We start from the raw sequence: 11,741 nt of genomic DNA on the forward strand, positions 1-11,741 counted from the left end.
CAGAAATTCAAAAGAACAATTCAACTAAGAATTATTAGAATCAATATGAGAGCCCAAGAAAACTGCTAAATATAAAAAAGACACAAAAGCCAGTACCTTCTGTATATACAAATTTTCTGTATAAAAATTTGTATATAGAAATTTGCTACATTGCTTTTCTATATAGAACTATTATCCAATTAGAAAATATAACTTTTGGAAAAGATAAAATGACAATAGCAAAAATCAACAATGATGACATTGGAAACTTCTGTGGAATGCCTTGGAAAAGCTATAATGAGAATGTGAAGGACCCATATAAAAAAATTATACAATGCTGTTGGAAAATGTAGAAGCTTTGAATACTGAGCTTTATGGCAACGACATCAGTGCTTTGCAAATTAATTTGAATGGTCAATATAATTTCAATAAAAATCTCAATAGTGTTCTTTTCAGAATTTCACAAAATCATTCTAACATTCAACCAAAAGAATAATTAAGCATGAACAGCAAATAAAATGTGGGGTTTTTTTGTTTGCTTGTTTTTTGAGACTGAATTTCACTCTTGTTGCCCAGGCTGTAGTGCAATGGTGCAATCTCGGCTCACCGCAACCTCCGCCTCCCGGGTTCAAGCCATTCTTCCGCCTCAGCCTCCTGAGTAGCTGGGATTACAGGCATGCACAACTACGCCCAGCTAATTTTATATTTTTAGTAGAGATGGGGGTTTCTCCATCTTGGTCAGGCTGGTCTCCAACTCCCAACCTCAGGTGATCAGCCTGCCTCAGCCTCCCAAAGTGCTGGGATTACAGACATGAACCACCATGCCCAGCAGCAAAGAAAATGTTGAACATGAAAAGGAATGATGAGACAGGGGCCTTGCCAGCTCTTAAATCATTTTTAAAAGCAAATATAAATAAGAGTATGGAACTGACAAAAGAACAAGTGTAAAAATGTACATATCAAGACATAGAATAGATATTCTGAGACCACAGTACATATGAGAACTCTATGGTAAATAAAGCATCACAAATTAGCAGAGAATAAAAGTATTGGCCAGGCGCGGTGGCTCACACCTGTAATCCCAGCACTTTGGGAGGTCAAGGCGGGGGAATCAACTGAGGTCAGGAGTTCAAGACCAGATGAAAATGGCCAAAATGGTGAAACCTCATCTCTACTAAAAAATACAAAAACTAGCCAGGCATGGTGGTGGGAGCCTGTAATCCCAGCTACTCAGGAGGCTGAAGCAGGAGAATTGCTTGAACCTAGGAGGCAGAGGTGGCAGTAAGTCGAGATTGCACCATTGCACTCCAACCTGGGCAACAGAGTGAGATTCCCATCTCAAAAAATATATATATAATAACAATAAAAGTATTATTCAATACATTGTTCTGGGTTAACTGATTATTTAGAAAAAAATTAATCTAGAGATTTACCTCAAATCATAATCAAAATAACTTTTGATGGATAGACATAGATGTAAAATACATACACATTAAAATAAAATAAAGAAAAATCAGAAGCACATGAAAAAATGTTCAATAACTTTATCAAGGGAATGCAAATTTAAATTACAATAAGCTACTACTGCACATGTAACAGAATGGCTAAAATAAAAATGTCTGACAACACCAAATGTTGACAAAACTTTGGAGCAACTGAATTCTCATGCATTGTTGGTGGGAGTGTAAAATGGTATAACTCCTTTGGAGAAAAGGCTGGTGGTTTCTTATAAAATGAAGTATACATCTATCCTATGGCCAGAAATTCCATCCATAGGTATTTAAGAAAAATGAAAGCATATGTCTATAAAAGGACTTTTACAAGAATGTTCACAGTTTCATTATTCATAATGGGACCAAACTGGGGACAGCCTGGTGTCTATCAATAGAGGAATGAATAAACAAACTGTCATATAGACATACTATAATGAAAGCTTACTTTTAGTAACAAAAAGACACAAATCCCTGAAGCTTACCAACACAGACGAATTTCAAGAACATTATGCTGTCAAAGAAACCTTATGCAAAAGAGTTCATGCTGTGTGACTCCATTCCACATAAAGGTCAAAAACAGACCAAACTAATGATGAAAAAACTAAAATTTGTGGTTGCCTATATGGGTAGTATGGGAGTGAGGACAGGCTGGGAGAGAACACGAGGAAGCTTTCCAGGATGATGGTAATTTTTATTTTTTAAAAAGGTCTGTAGATACGATTTACATAACACACTTATTTAAAGGGTACAATTCATTGTTTTTTTGTATCCTCATAGATATGTGCAACCATCACCTGAAAAAGTCATACCCTTTAAGTTCTATATCTTGAAAAGCATATGCATCTGTCATTTGTCAAAACTCACTGAATGATCCATTTAAGATTTGTGCATTTCCCTGTAATTACATAAAATATGGAAATTTTATCTTTAAAAGGCTGTTTTCTATTAGAAGAAAATATGAAATAGTTTTTAAAGTTCTATATGAGAAAAAGTCATTCTCCAGAAAAAAAAATTGACAGATTCGATTACTTTAAATCTTAAAATCTCTCTGTGCCAAAAATATATAAATATAACTTCCATTCAAATATAAATGTCAAGCCAGGGAATTATTATTATTCGAAAAAAATAATAGGGAGGTCTTTGTTGATATGTCTTATATATGTATAAGACATTTTAAATCACTGCAGATATTAAGATTCCAACAGATGTACAGGCAAAGGCTCTGAACAGAAGATTCATAAACAGAAAATAAACTAGTTAACAAACATGGAAAAAATTTCTTTGTGTTTATAGAAATTAAAATTACATCAAGAGCTACATATATCAAAGACTGTATGATTCATATATTATTTAGTTTATTTATTTTTGAGAAATATGTTGATTCTTTTTGAGGAAATATATTTAAAGTAAATAAGCATTGCCATGAACGTAGATTTAGCTACAATAATGTTTATTACAGTACTATTTACAATATTGATGAATCAGATATTACCCAAATATTTAACATAGAGTATTAGTAAGGTAAACTACAGTACAAAAATATTACATTAACTTGGGACTCTTGTACAATCATTAAAAATTATGTTGTAAAAGAAGAAGAATTCTTATGAGGTGGAAAGAATGAAGTGGGAAGACGTTTACATTTCAAATGAAAAGAAAAAAAAGCCAAAAAAAATGTATTGGTTCTGTTACACTAGCTCTTTCCCCTGCATCTCCACTGTGGACACACAGGCATTGAGCTTCTGTCTACCGTCTCCCTTCTCTTTTCCCCGTTTCCCTTTGGAAGCCATTCCTGTCTTTCATCCTAGTAAGAAGGAAATAGGCTCACATTAGAAAAGTGGAAAAATGAAAACAAGAAGGATGTACAACTCTGTTCTGGTTAACTTTTTTATTGGGCAAAAAGTATTGCCATGATTAAAAATTCAAAGTCAGAAAGTGTATATGATGAAAAGTCTCTCTACCTCGTCCTAGGCTCTTTAATTAGTTTCTCTTATCTCCTTCCAGATATACTTTTTAGAAAGACATTTAGCAAAAGCAACAAACAAACAAATGAAACACAAGATAATAAAAAGAAAAGAAGGCAGGGAGGAAGAATATGGAGGGAGAGATGGGAAAAGAGGGAAGGAAGAAAGAGTAGAAGAAATAAAGAAAAGGGTACTAGAGGAAAAATTCAAATAAGTTTATTCTGTAACGGCTCTAAACAGCCAATGTTTATTTTAGAATATATGTTAAACATTTGGATCCTTCAGCAACCTGCTACTAACTTAAAAACACTATTAAATTAATATTAAATTATTTACAAGTATTTTTAAAATAAATAAACCAGGATCAGAAGTAAGGAGCCTTTTTACTTGAGATGCCTTAAGGAATAGTCGTCCACACCCAAATTAGGATGCCGGTCCAACAAACATTAATGAACTACAGTAACGACGGAGTTGGGGAGGTGAAATTACGACTGTATTGGACATGCAACTTTGAGAGAAAGAGAGCAGTGGAGGTTTAGACATTAGAAATGCCTGATCCTGCATTTACCCCATTGGAGAACTGGCCTAGGACAGAAATACCAAATGACAGTCACCAGGAGGACACACTAAATTTGCTTTCTGGCATCATCTTCAAATATTTGGGATGGGACCACAGATCCTGACTCTCCTTAACGGCCATTTTGGATTGATTTGCCGTGAATGGACTGGCTTAGATTTACTGCTTGAAGTAAGCCTAACAATAATTATTAATGGGTCCAGGATGAAGGGATCACTCAATACAAGTAGTCCACAAAAGCACACCTGAGCCTCTTAGTTCAGGGTAGGTCGATGTTTTTGGTGTGCTCTTTCTCCGGGGTTCCTTCTTTTTCCATGAGGGCGCAAATGTGGAGCATGCAAAGGATGTATACTCAAGGGACAAGGCTTAATAAATTGTGTTGGCCATCAAAGACATTCTTAAGTAAACAGAAATACTTTTGTGTGTAATTCAGCTTGGTAGCCCCAAAATAATAACCAATTTGTTTATGAATAACTTATGTATAAGTGAATGTATAATTAGTTCACAATTTTTTTCTTAACACATTAAAAAAATTATTGACCACTCTCCATGAGAATGACACCTTGCTAGATGCAATAGCAAACCACAAGAGCAGAGCTCTGGCGTTTATAGCTTTTATCTCATTCGTTAATTCTGCAAATACTAACTGAGCACCTTCTATGTGACAGCTCTAAGTTAGACACTGGGGCTACAGTAGTGGGCAGACCCTGTCCCTACCCTACAAAAGTTCAAGGCTCTTTTTCTGATGTAGGCAGAGAAAGTGTTATTAATATTCTCATTATGAGATGAGGAAATTGAGGCATTCCCATTCCAATATTCAGTTCTGGAACAGGACTGGAGCCCAGCTTTTCGCTCCTGAGGTCTAAATACTTGGCACACTGCACTCCATGTCTCTCAGAACTTTTCCCATAATAATGAGACAAAGGAGCTTTAAGAAGACATTCCCCAGTCCCCCTCTCCATGGGCTTCTGCCCCCGTCTTTAAAACTGGGGGAAATGGGTTTTGTCCTTGTTCCTGTTTTAGAAGCAGCAGCACAGCCTTAGAATATTATTATAATTATTAATACTGGTAACATCATAAAAAATAAATAATTTGCTAAAGTCTTTAAATCCACCTTTCCCAAGAGTTGGGTAAATGGAAAATAAGCTATAAAGACCTTTTTTTCCCCATAAAAAGATCAGACATCAAGGCATTCAGATAACAATGCTAGATCTGAATTGGTTCTTAGGGAACTCTAAGTTCACCTGCCTTTCATGACATCTGAATCCTTTGCACAGAAACAGAGACGAGACAGAAGGGTTGTTTTTCCTGAGAGCATTTTCTTATTCCTTCACTCATTGCAGCTGTTAGCAGCAGCTGGTTACTTGAGTGTGCTGAAATGCCCACTGCCGTGTAAACACTCTCTCTAACGCCCTGCATTACTCATAGTTTGAAAATCACTTTGACTCCTGAAACATAATTATGTTAATGTCAGATGAGTCAGCAGGGGGACAACATGCTGCTCCTACGGCAGCTGCACCTCCTGCCAACCTCCGAACGTATCAGAGCCTGGGGCTTCAAAAAAAAAAAAAAAAAAGAAAGAAAGAAAGAAAGAAAGAAAAAAGAAGGAAAGAAAGAAAAAGAAAACCCCTTTCTGTGGGTGGGAAGAGAAATTATATTTATGGCTCAAAGAACAGCTTCAAAGAAGTGGCCAATTTCACTTTCCCTGCAACATGAAAGGAAGAGTTAAGTAAAATCGCTACCCCTAGGTTAATCTGTTTATGTGAAGAATAAACAGGAATTTGGAAACTTTCTCTAGGGAATCTGTGACTTTCCCTCAGAGACGGTTCAAGACAAGTCACTCTGGTCACTGTTCAGTCGTGATCCATTAGTCGCCGTACGAGGAGTTTTCACTTTCCCAGGAAGTGATGCCAGGCAGTGCAGAAGGTGCATCCTCTTGGGCACCAATAGGAACCAGGAGGTTGCTCAATTTTCAGGGGTCCCCAAACCCTGGATGGCTTCCCAGCACACGCTTTGCTCCAGCGGCATGACCCCCACAGACAGTTTGCAGCCATTTTTGTGAGCTGTTTACAGCGTCATTTATAACCTCTCAACTATTTTCCCTCCCTCGGTTGCTGGGGAAGGAACAGGAACTGAGTAGGACAGGGCTAGAGGTTTCTATGGCCTGGCTGACCATGACCTCCACCCCATCTATGCCCCTGGTCACAGTTCAACCTGCCAGTAACCCCAAACATCACCCCTCAGCCTGCCTTACTCCACCTGCCCTGTCCAAACTCAGGGTGTTGCTTTACATCCACATCGTGCCTCCGAAAAGGCTCTCAGCTTCCTTACCTCACTGATGTCTCACAAAAATCCATATTTTATAAATGGGAAAATTGAGTTTCAGAGAAGGGGTGTCTTTGTCCACGGTCGCACAACAAATGGCAGAGCCAGACACTCAAACTTGTGCCCTTTCTGGGCTGCCAACAACAGAACCACAGATCCACATTTAAAGGATGGAAGAGGACCAGTGGGGCTGGAAGAACCCCAAGTGCACACGTTTTTACAGATGAGAGGAATAACCAAAATCTAAAGAGAAACAGTGACTTGCCCAAGGTCACACAGCTTTTACTTGGCAGAACTAGCTGCCAAACAAGATCTCTTGACCCTCATTCCAGGGCTTTTCCTCTCTAACATCTTTACTCCCTCACTCTGGACTTACTCCGTTTAAGCACAGGAAGAACCAGCTCTCCCCATACCCAGCCTATATCCAGTTAACCTATCCATGTTACACTGCTGATACAAAGCATTCTATTCCCAAAACACAAGGGCCCCAGAAGAGGTAGGAAAGTCAAGAAGGAGAACACACTAGAAGGAAGGTGTTAACCAACTCCAATTGCTTCCTATTATGAATAATCAATGCCTTACATTGACTACAGCACTGACTAATGGTATCCCCAAATCACGGTTTCATCCAGGATGAGACCGAGACCACATCACTGCCTCACTGGGATGCCACAGGTCATCCCGCAGGTGTTATGTAACCTGAAGAGGGGTCACTAAAAACCTTAATCCAACCTAGAGCTTCTGCAGCACTCTAACTCCTGGACTTTTTGATCCCTATCCCTCAGATCACTTCACCGAGTGCCATATGCACCGAACTGCTCAGTTTCCCACTCCTCTTCCGGGTGTCACCCACCCAGCAGGGCCACAATGGGTACTCCCCCAGCTGGAGGCTTCCTGACCAAACACCTTTCTCCTGTAACATTTTTCCCACTTAGCCCCAAAACCAGAGAAAAAGTCAAGACTCACATTTTGGGGCGAGGTGCTGAAAATCCTTAGGAAATGGCAGAGCATCCTATATAGAGGAGGATTTCTCTTCTTGTCACATCTTCCCATCTGATCCCATCCAATTTATCCTCAAGGCATGGTTGGTCAACTAAAGCTAACCCCACCTCTGCCCCCCAAAGCAACCAACAGCTGTTACTATATTGAGTGGCAATATGATGTCATATCATAGGTGACTAACCCACCAAGGCTTCCCTGCGAGCCATCATCTAAATATGACAGCCTTCCATCATCCTGACCTTTTCACGGGAGAAAGCTGAGTGAGGGGCTTGACACCGATCCGGGGCTCCAGTGCATGTCTGGCCTTCTGTAGCCAGCACCTCTGGGGACACACATGAGCAAATGAGGACACACAGGCCCCTCATGCACAGATTCTTTTCTAGTAGAAGACACTTTCACCCAAGACAGCTTTCTTGCCCTGGCCTGACTTTGAAAATAGTAGCCATCAGAACAGATAAGAATCACAGTCATAGGGAGGAATGAGGAGGCCTGTATATATTTACCATGCTATATATCCAGGTGCTGGAATAGATTCTTTACATACAGTTTTGCATTTAGCTCTCAAAACACTCTGAGGAAGGCATTACAATCTCTGTAAAGTTAGAGAAACTAAGATTAGAGGGGTAAGTAACTTCCCCCAGGTTACAGGGCTTGGCTCAGATTCCAGCCCAAATCTGTGTAACGCTACAGTGGAATGAACTCTACAGAAAAGTGTTAGCACCTCACTTGCCTTTCTTAAACATCAACTTTATTGTGTAGAACAGTTTTAGATTGACAGCAAAATTAAGTGGAAAGTACTCAATTTCCCACAGACTTCCTCTTCCCACACTTGTATAGCCACTTCCTTTATCAATATCCCCCACCAGCTGGTACGTTTGTCACAATCAATTAACCTAATTAACAAATTATTCATACATGAAATCCATAGTTTATGCTGGGGTTCACTCTTGGTGTTGTACATTCTATGGGTTAGGGCAGATTTTTAAACACAAGTATCTACCATTATTGTATCCTACAGAATAGTTTCACTGCCCCAAAAACCCTCTGTGCTCCACCTGTTCATCATCCCCACTCCTCAACCCCTGGTAACCACTGATCTTTTTAGTTTCCATAGTTTTGCCTTTTCCAGAATGTCATATACAGTCATTCATCACTTAACAACAAGAATATGTTCTCAGAAATGTATCGTTAGGTGATTTCATTGTTGTGCCAACATCATAGAGTGTACTTACACAAACCTAGGTAGTGTAGCCTACCACACACCTAGGCTATATGGTATAACCTATTGCTCCAAGCTACAAACCTGTATGGCATGTTACTATTTTGAATACCGTAGGCAACTGTAACACAATGGTAGGTATTTATGTATCTAAACATATCTAAACATAAAAAAGTTAATAGGTTGGCTGGGTGCAGTGGCTCACACCTGTAATCCCAGCACTTTGGGAGGCTGAGGTGGGCGGATCACAAGGTAAGGAGTTCGAGACTGGCCTGGCCAACATGAAATCCCATCTCTCCTAAAAATACAAAAAATAGCTTCGCATGTTGGCAGGCGTCTGTAATCCCAGCTACTTGGGAGACTGAGACAGGAGAATCACGAATCTGGGAGGTGGAGTTTACAGTGAGCTGAGATTGTGACATTGCACTCCAGCCTGGGCGACAGGGCAAGACTCTGTGTCAAAAAAAAATAACATTAATACGTTTCACTACTATGTTATGACAACTGTATCACTAGATGACAGGATTATTTGAGCTCCATTATATCTTTTTGCTTTTTTTTTTTTTTTAAATTTTTATTGTTGTTGTTTTGATACAGAGTCTCGCTCTGTCGCCTAGGCTGGAGGGCAATGGTGCGATCTCAGCTCACTGCAACCTCCATCTCCCGGGTTCAAGCTATTCTCCTGCCTCAGACTCCAAAGTAGCAGAGATTACAGGCACCTGCCACTGTGATCAGCTAATATTTGTATTTTTAGTAGAGACAGGGTTTCACCATGTTGGCCAGGCTGGTCTTGAACTCCTGACCTCAAGTGAGCTGCCCGCTTTGGCCTCCCAAAGTGCTGGGATCACAGGTGTGAGCCACCACTCCTGGCCCATTATATCTTTTGGGACCACTGTTATATCTGCGGTTCATTATTGACTGAAACGTCATGTGGCACATGACTGTATGTCCATGTGTTTTCTATCCAATTACCACGCAGGTTTACCTTTTTTTATTCCATCCATTCATACATCCAATATTTACTGAGCACTGAATAAATGGAATGAATGTTTGTGTCTCCTCCAAAATTGTATGTTGAAGCCCTAACTCGAAGTGTAATGGTATTTGGAGGTGCAGCCTTTGAGAGATCATTAGGTTTAGATTAGGTCATGAGGATGGTGCCCTCATGATGGAATTAGTGCCCTTAGAAGAAGAGGAAAAGATAGGAGAGCTCTCTCTCTTCACAGGCACAACACCAAGGAAAGGCCACGTGAGGACACAGCAAGAAGGCAGCTGTCTGTAACCCAGGGAGCCAGTCCTCACCAGACACTAATCTGCTAGCACCTTGATCTTGAATTCCCCAGGCTCCAGAACTGTAAGAAATAAATATCTGTTGTTTACACCACCCAGTCTATGGTATTTTGTTATAGCAGCCCAAATTGACTAAGACAAGCACCTACCACATGTTCATCTTAGATAACAAGTCCTTAGAGGACATTGAATCTGTTTAGGTAAGTCTCTGCGCAGAGTTGCACCCATTACAGCACCTCATTCCATTAATAAATGCTTCCCTCGCCCCTTATCTTCACTATGACACTTAAAAAAATTTCTGGCTGGGCGTGGTGGCTCACACCTGAAATCCCAGCACTTTGGGAGGCCAAGGCGGGCGGATCACCTGAGGTCCAGAGTTCGAGACCAGCCTAACCAACATGGAGAAATCCCGTCTCCACTAAAAATACAACATTAGCCAGGCATGGTGGCACATGCCTGTAATCCCAGTTACTCGGGAGGCTGAGGCATGAGAATAGCTTGAACCCGGGAGGCGGAGGCTGTGGTGAGTCGAGATCGTGCCATTGCACTCCAGCCTGGGTAATAAGAGCAAAACTCCATATCAAAAAAAAAAAAAAAATCTTTAAAAATTGAGATGAGGTCTCACTATGTTGCCCAAGCTGGTCTCAAACTCCTGAGCTCAAGCAGTCCTCCTGCCTCAGCCTCCCAAAGTGCTGGGATTAAAGGCATGAGCCACTGCTCCCAGCCAAGAGATTCTTTTTGATTGGGGTTGGGGAGAGATGGGTAGGGGGATAAACAGAAAGCTAGTGAGTGGTTGAAAGTATGAAGCCTGTGAGGCCATCTGCATGAATAATTATCATCAAACTGTAATATAATATTTGTTATGTGTAACAATACAGATATCAAATTATTGTGATTATTATTATAACAAACCATTATGCAGCACTTCCTGTGTTTTAGAATTTAAGAGTTTTTACATAAATGGTAAATCTACTTGTTGCCCGAAAAGGCTGTACAGGCTGAAATATAAATAGAATGAAAGTTTCAAATAAATTCCTGGAGGGCAGATCCAGAACAAGTTATTAAAGTGGAGTTAGAAATAATCAGGGTGCATTCCTAACCTATGAGAATGATGTCATGAAGGGCAAGTGCCATAATCCAGCCCAACCCATGGTAGTGTCTCCATTGGAGGCAGAGCTCATGGCCATTGCTAAGGAGTTACTATGGAACTGGATTCCACCAGGGACCCCCGAGCTTCCAGCAAGCAGGGAAACCCTTCCACCTCTGTCAGGGTGCAGACCATGTGTGTCTCGCTGCCCCATGGCTCTCCTTCCGCAAAAGTGGAGCTTTGCTTTGTGTCACACAATGAGTCACAGGCACAGTTGGACACTGACCCAGGATTCCTGTTCTTTTGCTTGCCAGGGCTGTTTGCCGGAGATCACAATCCTTCCACATTAGTGGCCAGTTACATTTATGGTTCTTAATGACATTTAATGGGGCTTCTGGGATAAAGAAATGATAGAGAGTAAAGACTGGAAGATAAAAAATTAAAATTGAAATGACAAACAAGATCTTTATTACTGAAGGTTTAAAAATGGCAATCCACTTCACTGTGTCATTCCACTGGGAAATGATTCCTGGGTCTGAGGAGGAACAGCTCACCTGTCTTCAAACAAGGTGGGAGGCAGAAGGAAAAAGGAAGTGGGAATAGCCAGTGGTCATCAGAAATCGTGTTCTCCAATTCTTCCCTATGATTTCATGTCTATATTTACTTCATATCATTTGTCTTCCCTTCCATCGTATATATGACATGTTCCCATTTGCCATGCACATTCATGCCCTTTGTCCTACCTGCATCTTATAACAGTGGTGTGTGTGTGATCCATGGAAAAGAAGCAGGCTGGAAGTCAAGT

The 11,741-nt window shown here is 40.4% G+C and overlaps 1 protein-coding gene across 1 annotated transcript in view; it reads right to left on the reverse strand.

Annotated features, from left to right (window-relative positions):
• The window catches only part of ATF3 (activating transcription factor 3), a 53,952-nt gene extending 46,496 nt beyond the window's left edge, over positions 1-7,456 (reverse strand). Inside the window, exon 1 of the mRNA XM_003918789.5 lies at positions 7,305-7,456. The gene's annotated coding sequence lies outside the window, so the exon portion shown is untranslated. The remainder of the gene's footprint in view (positions 1-7,304) is intronic.
• Positions 7,457-11,741: the final 4,285 nt, after the last annotated feature.

Source organism: Papio anubis, chromosome 1 (assembly GCF_008728515.1).
Source record: "Papio anubis isolate 15944 chromosome 1, Panubis1.0, whole genome shotgun sequence".
NCBI lineage: Eukaryota > Metazoa > Chordata > Mammalia > Primates > Cercopithecidae > Papio > Papio anubis.